This window comes from Hyperolius riggenbachi, chromosome 4 (genome assembly GCF_040937935.1).
Source record: "Hyperolius riggenbachi isolate aHypRig1 chromosome 4, aHypRig1.pri, whole genome shotgun sequence".
Lineage (NCBI taxonomy): Eukaryota > Metazoa > Chordata > Amphibia > Anura > Hyperoliidae > Hyperolius > Hyperolius riggenbachi.
The window spans coordinates 166,211,376-166,223,493 of record NC_090649.1 but is presented as its reverse complement, the minus strand read 5'-3'; the positions used below and the strand labels follow the sequence as shown (position 1 = coordinate 166,223,493).

At 44.3% G+C, this 12,118-nt stretch overlaps 1 protein-coding gene across 3 annotated transcripts in view; it reads right to left on the bottom strand.

Annotated features, from left to right (window-relative positions):
- The window catches only part of NMD3 (NMD3 ribosome export adaptor), a 93,671-nt gene that overhangs the window by 32,346 nt on the left and 49,207 nt on the right, over window positions 1-12,118 (bottom strand). The gene's annotated exons all lie outside the window — the stretch shown is intronic.

The following is a 12,118-nucleotide window of genomic DNA, read 5'->3' as shown; positions in this document are numbered from 1 at the left end:
ACCTGTAATCATTAATATTATATTTATATTGCACCAACATATTACACAGCGCTAGACAATAAATACATACAGTGATATAAAAGATGACAGACGTAACAAGGTTATACAACATCGGACACAGCTGTACAAGGCAAACTGGGTATAAGATACAGGATCATGTGATTTGGGTCTGGTTAGTTAGGCCCAGTAATACAAATACAAGGTCATAGGCAAGGAGAACATGATAATAAGATAGATGTAGAATACACTAGGGAAGGAAGGACCCTGAAAAAGGCTTACAATCTAAGGTAATAAATAACATTAACTTTTTACATACAGGAAAGGTTTAAATCAATTTTTTTCATCTTTTAGGAGGCAAGAAGTCTGCCATGCTCAAATCTAAAGCAAAAAAAAAAAAAATCACAAAATTACGTGAAGGGGATATTTACATTTTTCTAATTTTAGCCTAATAAATTTTCAGTCACAGTATGGTTTGTATCTGCAAGTATTATTATTACTAATAGTATCCATTATGAATAGTTCCGCTGCAGTTCCACAATTCCACCTGTAGGTGACACTGAAGGCAAGAAATCTGCAGCTTGCTCTGTGTCTATACAGAAATGGACCTCACCCACTTGAAATACAGTACAGTACTTAATTCACATCTATACTCCATTTTTTGCAAAAGATCTAGATAAAGGATAAAGGGAACCTAGCTGCCAGTAATATAGATCTATTTACACTACAGAGTATGGAATGTTTTTCTTTTAAATGATGGTTAACGTTACAAAAATGCATTAGAACGCTGCCTAACATGAAACCAAGCAGAACACACCAATAAAGCTAGCAATGAAGCTAGCATTCACCTTCGCAAGCTCCAGTATCATCATATAAGCCTGTCAAACGTGTAGTATGGAATTAACTGCATGTTGTTTTGTCTACGGGGAGAGCTCGCTTTAAATGTGTCCAAACATTATAAAGATGTCCTGGCTTGACCAAGTAGTAATACTGTAGTCTAGTCCAGAAGAGCCATGTTAGATCAATGACATGTATAGATGGGATTTGATTGTAGGTTCACAGTGGTCTGTTGCATAATGTATGTGTGAACTGCAATGAAGACTGGACACAGACTTCAGGGCTCATTCACACTAGTCAGTGAGTTAAAATAAATGAATAAAAACTCATGAATAGGTGAGGATGGATTTGTGCGTTTCCGTGCATTTCCATGAATTTTAACTTTGAAGAGTTGAAATGAACTGCACAGCAACTCACTGTTGTAGTGTGAATACTAAAATTAAAGTCTATGGACTTGCATGTTCCCTTGTAAAGTGCACACTGTGTACAGTGAGTCAAAACTCACTGCAACTCACAGTGTTAATGAGCCCTTAAAGAGACTAACTAAAAAAACCCTCTGGGGGATACTTACCTCGAGAGGGGGAAGCCTCAGGGTCCCAATGAGGCTTCCCAAACATCTGAAGCTTGGCGGAATCCAGCTCTGGCTCCCCTAAAACCGCCCCTACAAGCTTGACAAGCGGCGATTTATTTACCTCTCCGCAATCCTGCGCAGTTGCACTAGCAGCTCTTCATTCCGGTTAGACGGAAATAGCCAGGCCTGACTGTATCCGCTCTACTGCGCAGGTGCAAAGGACTCGCACCTGTGCAGTAGAGCGGATACGATCGGGTTTTAACGATTCCTTCTTACCCAAATAAAAAGCCAGGTAGTGCTCCTGTGCAGGATTGCGGTAGGTAATAATTTACCTCACCACACTTCAGGGGGTACCGACACTCTAATGGAGGTATGAAAAAGGACGGGGGAAGCCTCGTTAGGATCCACAGGCTTCCACCTCCCGAGGTAAGTATACCCCAGAGGTTTTTTGTAATATACTGATTCTCTTTAATACAAAGCCTGCATGCAGCGAGTCAAAGTACCGCAAGCTGTTGCAACACTGTAAACAGCCCCACAAAATTGTATGGACAGTAGAGTGTTCATGTGTTGCGAAGTAACGTATCCAAGTATTGCCTCCTTCACCTCCTGGGCGATAATCCCGAGCTGAGCTCGGTGTATGTCGCGCAGGAGGATTTCTCAGGCCCTAGTGGGCCGATTTTCATAATTTTTTTTTGTTACACGCAGCTAGCACTTTGCTAGCTGCGTGTAACTTCCGATCGCCGCCGCCGATCCGCCGCTACCTGCCGTGCAGTCCCCCCCTCCCCCCGACCCCTTGCGCAGCCTGGCCAATCAGTGCCAGGCAGCGCTGAGGGGTGGATCGGGCTTCCCTCTGACTTCACGACGTCCGTGACGTCATCCCACCGCGTCGCCATGGAAGCCCAGCAGGAAATCCCGTTCTGAACGGGATTTCCTGCTTACTGATCGCCGAAAGCGATCGGAGTGGGTGGGGGGATTCCGCTGCGCAGCGGCTATCATGCAGCGAGCCCAGGGCTCGCTACATGATTTAAAAAATAAAAAAATTAAAAAAAAAAAGTGCTGCGCCCCCTCCTGGGCGATGTAATTGTATCGCCCTGACGGTTAAAACAGTAGGTGATTACATTAGATATCACTTCTATACCACACCCAATGTTAATCAATGGTTAAATCACGACAGTTCACAATCGTGTACGGTTTGGGAGAAAAAAAAAAAATCACAAGCAGAAACGTACAAAATTTTAACGCATTAAAGCATGAACCTACTCTAAAAGTAAGCTTCTATAACTCATAACGTATGAAACTCATACCTGATGTTTTAACACTTAAATACTTGGACCTTACATTTTGGAAATCTGGCAGTAGGCATTTGTTTGATTGTGGACTTTTTTTTCCCCACTAATTTTAAAAACATAAAAAGTAAACTGTCTTTCCCCAAAGACACTACATGATTGACTAAGCTACACAGACTTCAAAACAAAAGAGCAGTTGGTAGGCAGAAGTTGGTAGGCGTTCTGCCTACCAACTGCTCCTTTTGTTTTGAAGTCTGTGTAGCTTAAAGGGAAGGTCCAAGCAAAAAAAAAAAAAAAAAAGAGTTTCACTTACCTGGGGCTTCTACCAGCCCCATGCAGCCATCCTGTGCCCTCGTAGTCACTCATTGCTGCTCCAGTCCCCCGCTGGCAGCTTTCTGACCTCGGAGGTCAGGGCCCAATTGCGTACATTTTTACACATTCCCGCTAGTGCAGGAACATTAACACATACATTTTTACGCGTTAGTGGTGCAACGCATACATTTTTGTTCCTGCACTAGCTGGAATGCGTAAAAATGTATGCAATGTGGCCCTGACCTCCGAGGTCAGAAAGCTGCCAGCGGGGGACTGGAGCAGCAGTGAGTGACTACGAGGGCACAGGATGGCTACATGGAGCTGGTAAAGGCCCCAGGTAAGTGAAACTCATTTTTTTTTTTTTTTGCTTGGACCTTCCCTTTAACCATTTACCGCCATCCTAACGTATTAAAACGTCATGCTTACCGCTATTAACAGCAACATGACGTTTTAATACGTCGCGCATTCCCGCCGCTGCTACCGCCGTGTGTCCGCCGCTACCGCCGCCATTACCGTCGGGATCCCGTGCTGGGCGATTGGGGAAGAGGACTGAACAGTCCTCTACCCAATCGCAGTGCCTGGAGTGAATGGACGTGACCGCGAACAGCGGCTACGTCCATTCACATAAACAGGAAATGTAACAGTTTAATAAAGTGTGTAAAAAAAAAAAAAAAAAAAAGTGAACACGTCCTATGAGTGTTCACCAGCGCCATCTTGTGGCCAAAAAGTATATTACACCTACAAAACACACACATTTTCAAGTATATACACATCATTAATAAAATTACACTTCCAACCCTCCCCCCCAAAAAAAACACTTGTAAAAAAAAAAAAATCAGCTTAAAAAAATAAATAAATAGTTGCCTTAGGGACTCAGCTTTTTTTATTCTATATTTTATGGGGGAAAATTAATTTTAATTTATTACATAGGGGCTTGTAATTATGGCCAGAACAAACAGAAAAATAACCACTTATATTTCAAAATAATATACTGTCGCCATACATTGTGGTAGGGACATAATCTAAACGGTTTAATTATCGGGACCACTGGGCAAATAAAACGTGTTTGTTTTATCCACAGGAGAATGTTTAATTTTAAAACTATAAAGGCTGAACACTGAGAAATAATGATTTTTTTTCTTTTTTTTTCTGTTTTTCTCATTAAAATGCATTTAGAATAAAAAAATTCTTAGCAAAATGTACTATCCACAGAAAGCCTAATTGGTGGCGAAAAAAACGAGGTATAGATCATTTTCTTGTGATAAGTAGTAATAAAGTTATTAGGGAATAAAAGGGAGGAGCGCTGACAACTGAAAATTGCTCTGGTCCGTTAGGATAAAAACCCTTGGGGGTGAACTGGTTAAGCAATCATGCAGTGTCTTTGGGGAAAGACAGAGTTTACTTTTTATGTTTTTAAGATTAGTGGGGGGGGGGAGTCCACAATCAAACAAAAATGCCTACTGTTGATTTACTATGAATTATCAGCACAGACATGCATGCTCAGCGCATGCATTTTCAACGAATACAAATAGCAGAGATAAGCAGGTGGCACCCATCTGATGGATTGTTTACCCAGATCACCCTAATGTTTGGCAGCACTTAGGGCACATTCTCACTGGCAGGGCTGGATTCTGCTACCATTGAAATGCTCCTTAGCAGCAGTTTGGTGACGACCGGCATTGACAGGTACTTTTAGCTTATGTTAATTGATGCTTTTAACATGTTCTGGCTAGCTTTGCTAGTGATTTCTCTGGAACGGGAGGTCAAATTACTTACAAATGTTAACAAAATGTCTGCATCAAAATTGGTTATTTTTGTTTTGTTTTTTTAGCAAAGCCAGCACCAAGTTTGCAGTTTGAACTGGTTTAAAAATTGGGACATACATTGCTGTAGCATTTTGTAGAGCCATTCACAAGTACTTACCATTCACCAATTTCCCCTAGCTAACAGTGAAAACCTGCTGTTGCTCTCAGAAGCCACCTCAGTTATAACTGAGAGCAACTGATTAAGGGCTCGTTTCCACCATAGCGAATCCGCATGCGGCGACGAGATGCGGATTCGCTTGTTACACTGAAGTGGCCGGGGCTGTTTCCACATGTGCGGCGTGCGGGAGCGATTTGGCGGTGGGCCAAATCTGCACGACGGGACCCACCGAATTCGCCTGCGTCGAGAATCCGTGCGAATCGCCGCTAATGTATTTAACAGTAAAAACACATGCGTTTTTACCCGCGATTTCGCACCTTTTTCAATGTTATTTTGCCCTGGCAGTGTCATGGTTAATTTGCCAGGGTGCCATGCGAAAACCCGGGTAAAAACGCATGCGGAAACGCATCCGCATGCGTTTTTACAAGCGTCGGAATGCCGGCGAAATTGCGTCGAAACAGTGGAAACGAGCCCTAAAGGGAACCTAAACTGAGAGGGATATGGATGTTTCCTCTTTTTTTTTTTTTTTTTTTTTTTTTCTTGATTAGCTCAGAGCCTAGCCACAGTTTATGAAGGCCCAACCATATTGATAGGCTTCATCACCACGCTCTTGGTGTTGGGCATAAAGTCTCATCATATTTGCTAATCAGAATTTGCCAAATTTAATTATTTCATAAAATTAAATAAAGAAGGGGAGAAAAGAAACAGACCAAAGATGAAGAAAAGTACCGCATCCTCCCGCGTACAAGACGCGCCCCCCCCCCCCCCCCCCCTCAGCAACCACGGAAGCAAAACTGTGCACCCCACAGCTCAACATTTATCTACACACTGCCCTATGCTGGACACCACACACGCACACAGACACACGCACAGACGCGCGCACACAGACACGCGCGCACACAGACACGCGCACAGACCCACGCACAGACACACGCGCACAGACACGCGCACAGACACGCGCACAGACACACGCGTGCACAAACACACGCACGGACATACGCACGGACACACGCACGGACACACACACGGGCACACGCACGGGCACACGCACGGGCACACGCACGGGCACACCATACACCCACACCACACTACTAACACTCGTTCCAGTTGGGGGGCTGTCCCACACTCCCAGTTGTCCCACCCACTGGAGAACACGGTGAGTAGAAAAGAAATCACCAAGAGAAAAGTGTAAAAGTGTAAAGAATAGCTACTTAACATTACCCTTAGAATAGTATGGCTAGAATTTGAATTTCTCAAAACAAAAATTATACAGCTTTATCCATCTGTTTTGTTCATTGGTAACAGTCATTGGGGCCTCAGGGGGATGTGAGTACTCTATCTCTAAGAGCTCGTTAAATCTAGTGAGCCAACTTGATATTGTAGGGATAGTGTGGGTACCCCAGTGTTCAATAATTAGTTTCTTGCCGATCAAGGTTGGAAACATTAAGAGGTCCATAGATAATTCAGTAGTGGTTTGCAGGCCCTGACCAAAGATTGCCTCTATTTTATTGATACGGAGGTCTAGGTCTGTGTTTACTCTTAAAAAAACCTCAACCTTTTTCCAAAATTTCTGGATTGAGGGGCAGGACCACCAAATGTGGGAATAATGTAAAACTGGATAAGAACATCTCCAGCAAATAGATGGAACGGAACTGTATAATTTATTAAGGGCATCCGGAGTAGAATACCAGCGCATGATTACTTTATATTGCATTAATTGAAGTACTGTATTTTTAGGCATCCAAACATTCTCTATAAAGCTCGACCAGCGTTTATTGTCCAGATTAATTTGCAGTTCACCTTCCCACCTCTCCCTAATTCTGTCCCGTGAAGTGCCCGTGAAGTGCAGCAACGACCCATACAGAAGTGACAAGCTCCCTGGGGGTTTAGTCCTAGCCAGAAACCATTTTTCAAAATTGGAAACTTCCGTCCTAATAGGGCCTAAAGACCTGATTTATTTGAGTATATAGCTTGATATTTGGTAATATTTAAAAAATGGAAAATGTGGAGGCGGGCTGGCTAGACCGAACCTTCCCAGGAAATCCCAGAGTCTAGTATCTTGTTCTAAACCAGTTCCATTAAGCCAAGTCCTGTCCATCCCTGGGGTAAAGCCAGGGTTATTAACTATAGATAATAATGGATATTTCCTTTTAACCACTTGAGGACCTAGGGCTTTCTACCCCTTAAGGACCGGCCACTTTTTTTCCATTCAGACCACTGCAGCTTTCACGGTTTATTGCTCGTTCATACAACCTACCACCTAAATGAATTTTGGCTCCTTTTCTTGTCACTAATGCAGCTTTCTTTTGGTGCTATTTGATTGCTCCTGCGATTTTTACTTTTTATTATATTCATCAAAAAAGACATTAATTTTGGCAAAAAAATTATTTTTTTAACTTTCTGTGCTGACATTTTTCAAATAAAGTAAAATTTCTGTATACATGCAGCGCGAAAAATGTGGACAAACATGTTTTGGATAAAAAAAAAACCATTCAGTGTATATTTATTGGTTTGGGTAAAAGTTATAGAGTTTACAAATTATGGTGCAAAAAGTGAATTTTCCCATTTTCAAGCATCTATGACTTTTCTGACCCCCTGTCATGTTTCATGAGGGGCTAGAATTCCAGGATAGTATAAATACCCCCCAAATGACCCCATTTTGGAAAGAAGACATCCCAAAGTATTCACTGAGAGGCATAGTGAGTTCATAGAAGATTATTTTTTGTCACAAGTAAGCGGAAAATGACACTTTGTGAGAAAAAAAAAAAAAGTTTCCATTTCTTCTAACTTGCGACAAAAAAAAATGTAATCTGCCACGGACTCACCATGCCCCTCTCTGAATACCTTGAAGGGTCTACTTTCCAAAATGGGGTCATTTGTGGGGTGTGTTTACTGTCCTGACATTTTGGGGGGTGCTAAATTGTAAGCACCCCTGTAAAGCCTAAAGGTGCTCATTGGACTTTGGACCCCTTAGCGCAGTTAGGCTGCAAAAAAGTGCCACACATGTGGTATTGCCGTACTCAGGAGAAGTAGTATAATGTGTTTTGGGGTGTATTTTTACACATACCCATGCTGGGTGGGAGAAATATCTCTGTAAATGACAATTTGTTAATTTTTTTTTTTACACACAATTGTCCATTTACAGAGATCTTTCTCCCACTCAGCATGGGTATGTGTAAAAATACACCCCAAAACACATTATACTACTTCTCCTGAGTACGGCGATACCACATGTGTGGCACTTTTTTGCACCCTAACTGCGCTAAAGGGCCCAAAGTCCAATGAGTACCTTTAGGATTTCACAGGTCATTTTGAGACATTTGGTTTCAAGACTACTCCTCACGGTTTAGGGCCCCTAAAATGCCAGGGCAGTATAGGAACCCCACAAATGACCCCATTTTAGAAAGACACCCCAAGGTATTCCGTTAGGAGTATGGTGAGTCCATAGAAGATTTTATTTTTTGTCACAAGTTAGCGGAAAATGACACTTTGTGAAAAAAAAAAACTATTAAAATCAATTTCCGCAAACTTGTGACAAAAAATAAAATCTTCTATAAACTCACCATACTCCTAACGGAATACCTTGGGGTGTCTTCTTTCTAAAATGGGGTCATTTGTGGGGTTCCTATACTGCCCTGGCATTTTAGGGGCCCTAAACCGTGAGGAGTAGTCTTGAAACCAAATGTCTCAAAATGACCTGTGAAATCCTAAAGGTACTCATTGGACTTTGGGCCCTTTAGCGCAGTTAGGGTGCAAAAAAGTGCCACACGTGGTATCGCCGTACTCAGGAGAAGTAGTATAATGTGTTTTGGGGTGTATTTTTACACATACCCATGCTGAGTGGGAGAAAGATCTCTGTAAATGGACAATTGTGTGTAAAAAAAAAAATTAACAAATTGTCATTTACAGAGATATTTCTCCCACCCAGCATGGGTATGTGTAAAAATACACCCCAAAACACATTGTACTACTTCTCCCGAGTACGGCAATACCACATGTGTGGCACTTTTTTGCACCCTAACTGCGCTAAAGGGCCCAAAGTCCAATGAGTACCTTTAGAATTTCACAGGTCATTTTTGTTTCAAGACTACTCCTCACGGTTTAGGGCCCCTAAAATGCCAGGGCAGTATAGGAACCCCACTAATAACCCCATTTTAGAAAGAAGACACCCCAAGGTATTCCGTTAGGAGTATGGTGAGTTCATAGAAGTTTTTATTTTTTTGTCACAAGTTAGCGGAAATTGATTTTAATTGTTTTTTTTTTTCACAAAGTGTCATTTTCCGCTAACTTGTGACAAAAAATAAATTCTATGAACTCACCATACTCCTAACGGAATACCTTTGGGTGTCTTCTTTCTAGAATGGGGTCATTTTTGGGGTTCCTATACTGCCCTGGCATTTTAGGGGCCCTAAACCGTGAGGAGTAGTCTTGAAACCAAATGTCTCAAAATGACCTGTGAAATCTTAAAGGTACTCATTGGACTTTGGGCCCCTTAGCGTACTTAAGGTGTAAAAAAGTGCCACACATGTGGTACCGCCGTACTCAGGAGAAGTAGTATAATGTGTTTTGGGGTGTATTTTTACACATACCCATGCTAAGTGGGAGAAATATCTCTGTAAATGACAATTGTTTGATTTTTTTTTACACACAATTGTCCATTTACATAGAAATTTCTCCCACCCAGCATGGGTATGTGTAAAAATACACCCCAAAACACATTATACTACTTTTCCTGAGTACGGCGGTACCACATGTGACACTTTTTTGCAGCCTAGGTGCGCTAAGGGGCCCAACGTCCTATTCACAGGTCATTTTGAGGCATTTGTTTTCTAGACTACTCCTCGCGGTTTAGAGCCCCTAAAATGCCAGGGCAGTATAGGAACCCCACAAGTGACCCCATTTTAGAAAGAAGACACCCCAAGGTATTCTGTTAGGTGTATGGCAAGTTCATAGAAGATTTTATTTTTTGTCACACGTTAGTGAAAAATTACACTTTGTGAAAAAAAAACCAATAAAAATCAATTTCCGCTAACTTTTGACAAAAAATAAAATCTTCTATGAACTAGTCATACACCTAACAGAATACCTTGGGGTGTCTTTTTTTCTAAAATGGGGTCACTTGTGGGGTTCCTATACCGCCCTGGCATTTTACAGGCCCAAAACCGTGAGTAGTCTGGAAACCAAATGTCTCAAAATGACTGTTCAGGGGTATAAGCATCTGCAAATTTTGATGACAGGTGGTCTATGAGGGGGCAAATTTTGTGGAACCGGTCATAAGCAGGGTGGCCTTTTAGATGACAGGTTGTATTGGGCCTGATCTGATGGATAGGAGTGCTAGAGGGGTGACAGGAGGTGATTGATGGGTGTCTCAGGGGGTGGTTAGAGGGGAAAATAGATGCAATCAATGCACTGGGGAGGTGATCGGAAGGGGGTCTGAGGGGGATCTGAGGGTTTGGCCGAGTGATCAGGAGCCCACACGGGGCAAATTAGGGCCTGATCTGATGGGTAGGTGTGCTAGGGGGTGACAGGAGGTGATTGATGGGTGTCTCAAGGTGTGATTAGAGGGGGGAATAGATGCAAGCAATGCACTGGCGAGGTGATCAGGGCTGGGGTCTGAGGGCATTCTGAGGGTGAGGGCGGGTGATTGAGTGCCCTAGGGGCAGATAGGGGTCTAATCTGATAGGTAGCAGTGGCAGGGGGTGATTGATGGGTAATTAGTGGGTGTTTAGGGTAGAGAACAGATGTAAACACTGCACTTGGGAGGTGATCTATTGGTGTGGGTGGGTGATCAGATTGCCCGCAAGGGGCAGGTTAGGGGCTGATTGATGGGTGGCAGTGACAGCGGGTGATTGATGGGTGGCAGTGACAGGGGGTGATTGATGGGTGATTGACAGGTGATCAGTGGGTTATTACAGGGAAGGACAGATGTAAATCATGCCCTGGCGAATTGATAAGGGGGGGTCTGAGGGCAATCTGAGCGTGTAGGCGGGTGATTGGGTGCCTGCAAGGGGCAGATTAGGGTCTGATCTGATGGGTAACAGTGACAGGTGGTGATAGGGGGTGATTGATGGGTGATTAGTGGGTGTTTAGAGGAGAGAATAGATGTAAACGCTGCGCTTGGGTGGTGATCTGATGTCGGATCTGCGGGCGATCTATTGGTGTTGGTGGGTGATCAGATTGCCCGCAAGGGGCAGGTTAGGGGCTGATTGTTGGGGGCTGATTGTTGGGTGGCAGTGACAGGGGGTGACAGGGGGTGATTGATGGGTGATAGGTGATTGGCAGGTGATTGACAGGTGATCAGTGGGTTATTACAGGGAAGAACAGATGTAATTAATGCACTGGTGAATTGATAAAGGGGGGTCAGAGGGCAATCGGAGCGTGTGGGCGGGTGATTGGGTGCCCGCAAGGGGCAGGTTAGGGTCTGATTGATGGGTGGCAGTGACAGGGGGTGATTGACAGGTGATCAGGGGGGGGATAGATGCATACAGTACATGGGGGGGGGGTCTGGGGAGAATCTGAGGGGTGGGGGGGTGATCAGGAGGGAGCAGGGGGCAGGGGGGGGGGGATAAAAAAAAATAGCGTTGACAGATAGTGACAGGGAGTGATTGATGGGTGATTGGGTGCAAACAGGGGTCTGGGGGGTGGGCAGGGGGGGGCTGATGGGTGCTGTGGGCGATCTGGGGCAGGGGGGGGGGGAATCAGTGTGCTTGGTGCAGACTAGGGTGGCTGCAGCCTGCCCTGGTGGTCCCTCGGACACTGGGACCACCAGGGCAGGAGGCAGCCTGTATAATACACTTTGTAAACATTACAAAGTGTATTATACACTTTGTATGCGGCGATCGTCGGGTTAACATCCCGCCGGCGCTTCCGTATGGCCGGCGGGATGTTGCGGCGGGTGAGCGGCGCCAGGCGGAGGCGGAGGATCGCGTCACGGATGACGCGATCGCTCCGCCCATGCCCCTACAAGGACCGCCGCCATTTGTCTATACGGCGGTCCTTGCGGGGTGCACTTCCCGGCCGCCAATTGTATATACGGCGGTCGGGAAGTGGTTAAACAATACCAGTTGCCTGGCAGTAGTTGTTGAAACACACCTGAAACAAGCATGCAGCTAATCCAGATTAGCGCCGCTCCCCGCCTGCGTCCCTTCTCTCCAATCAGCGGCAGCGGTTGTTTTAATGTGTGTCTCTTGGA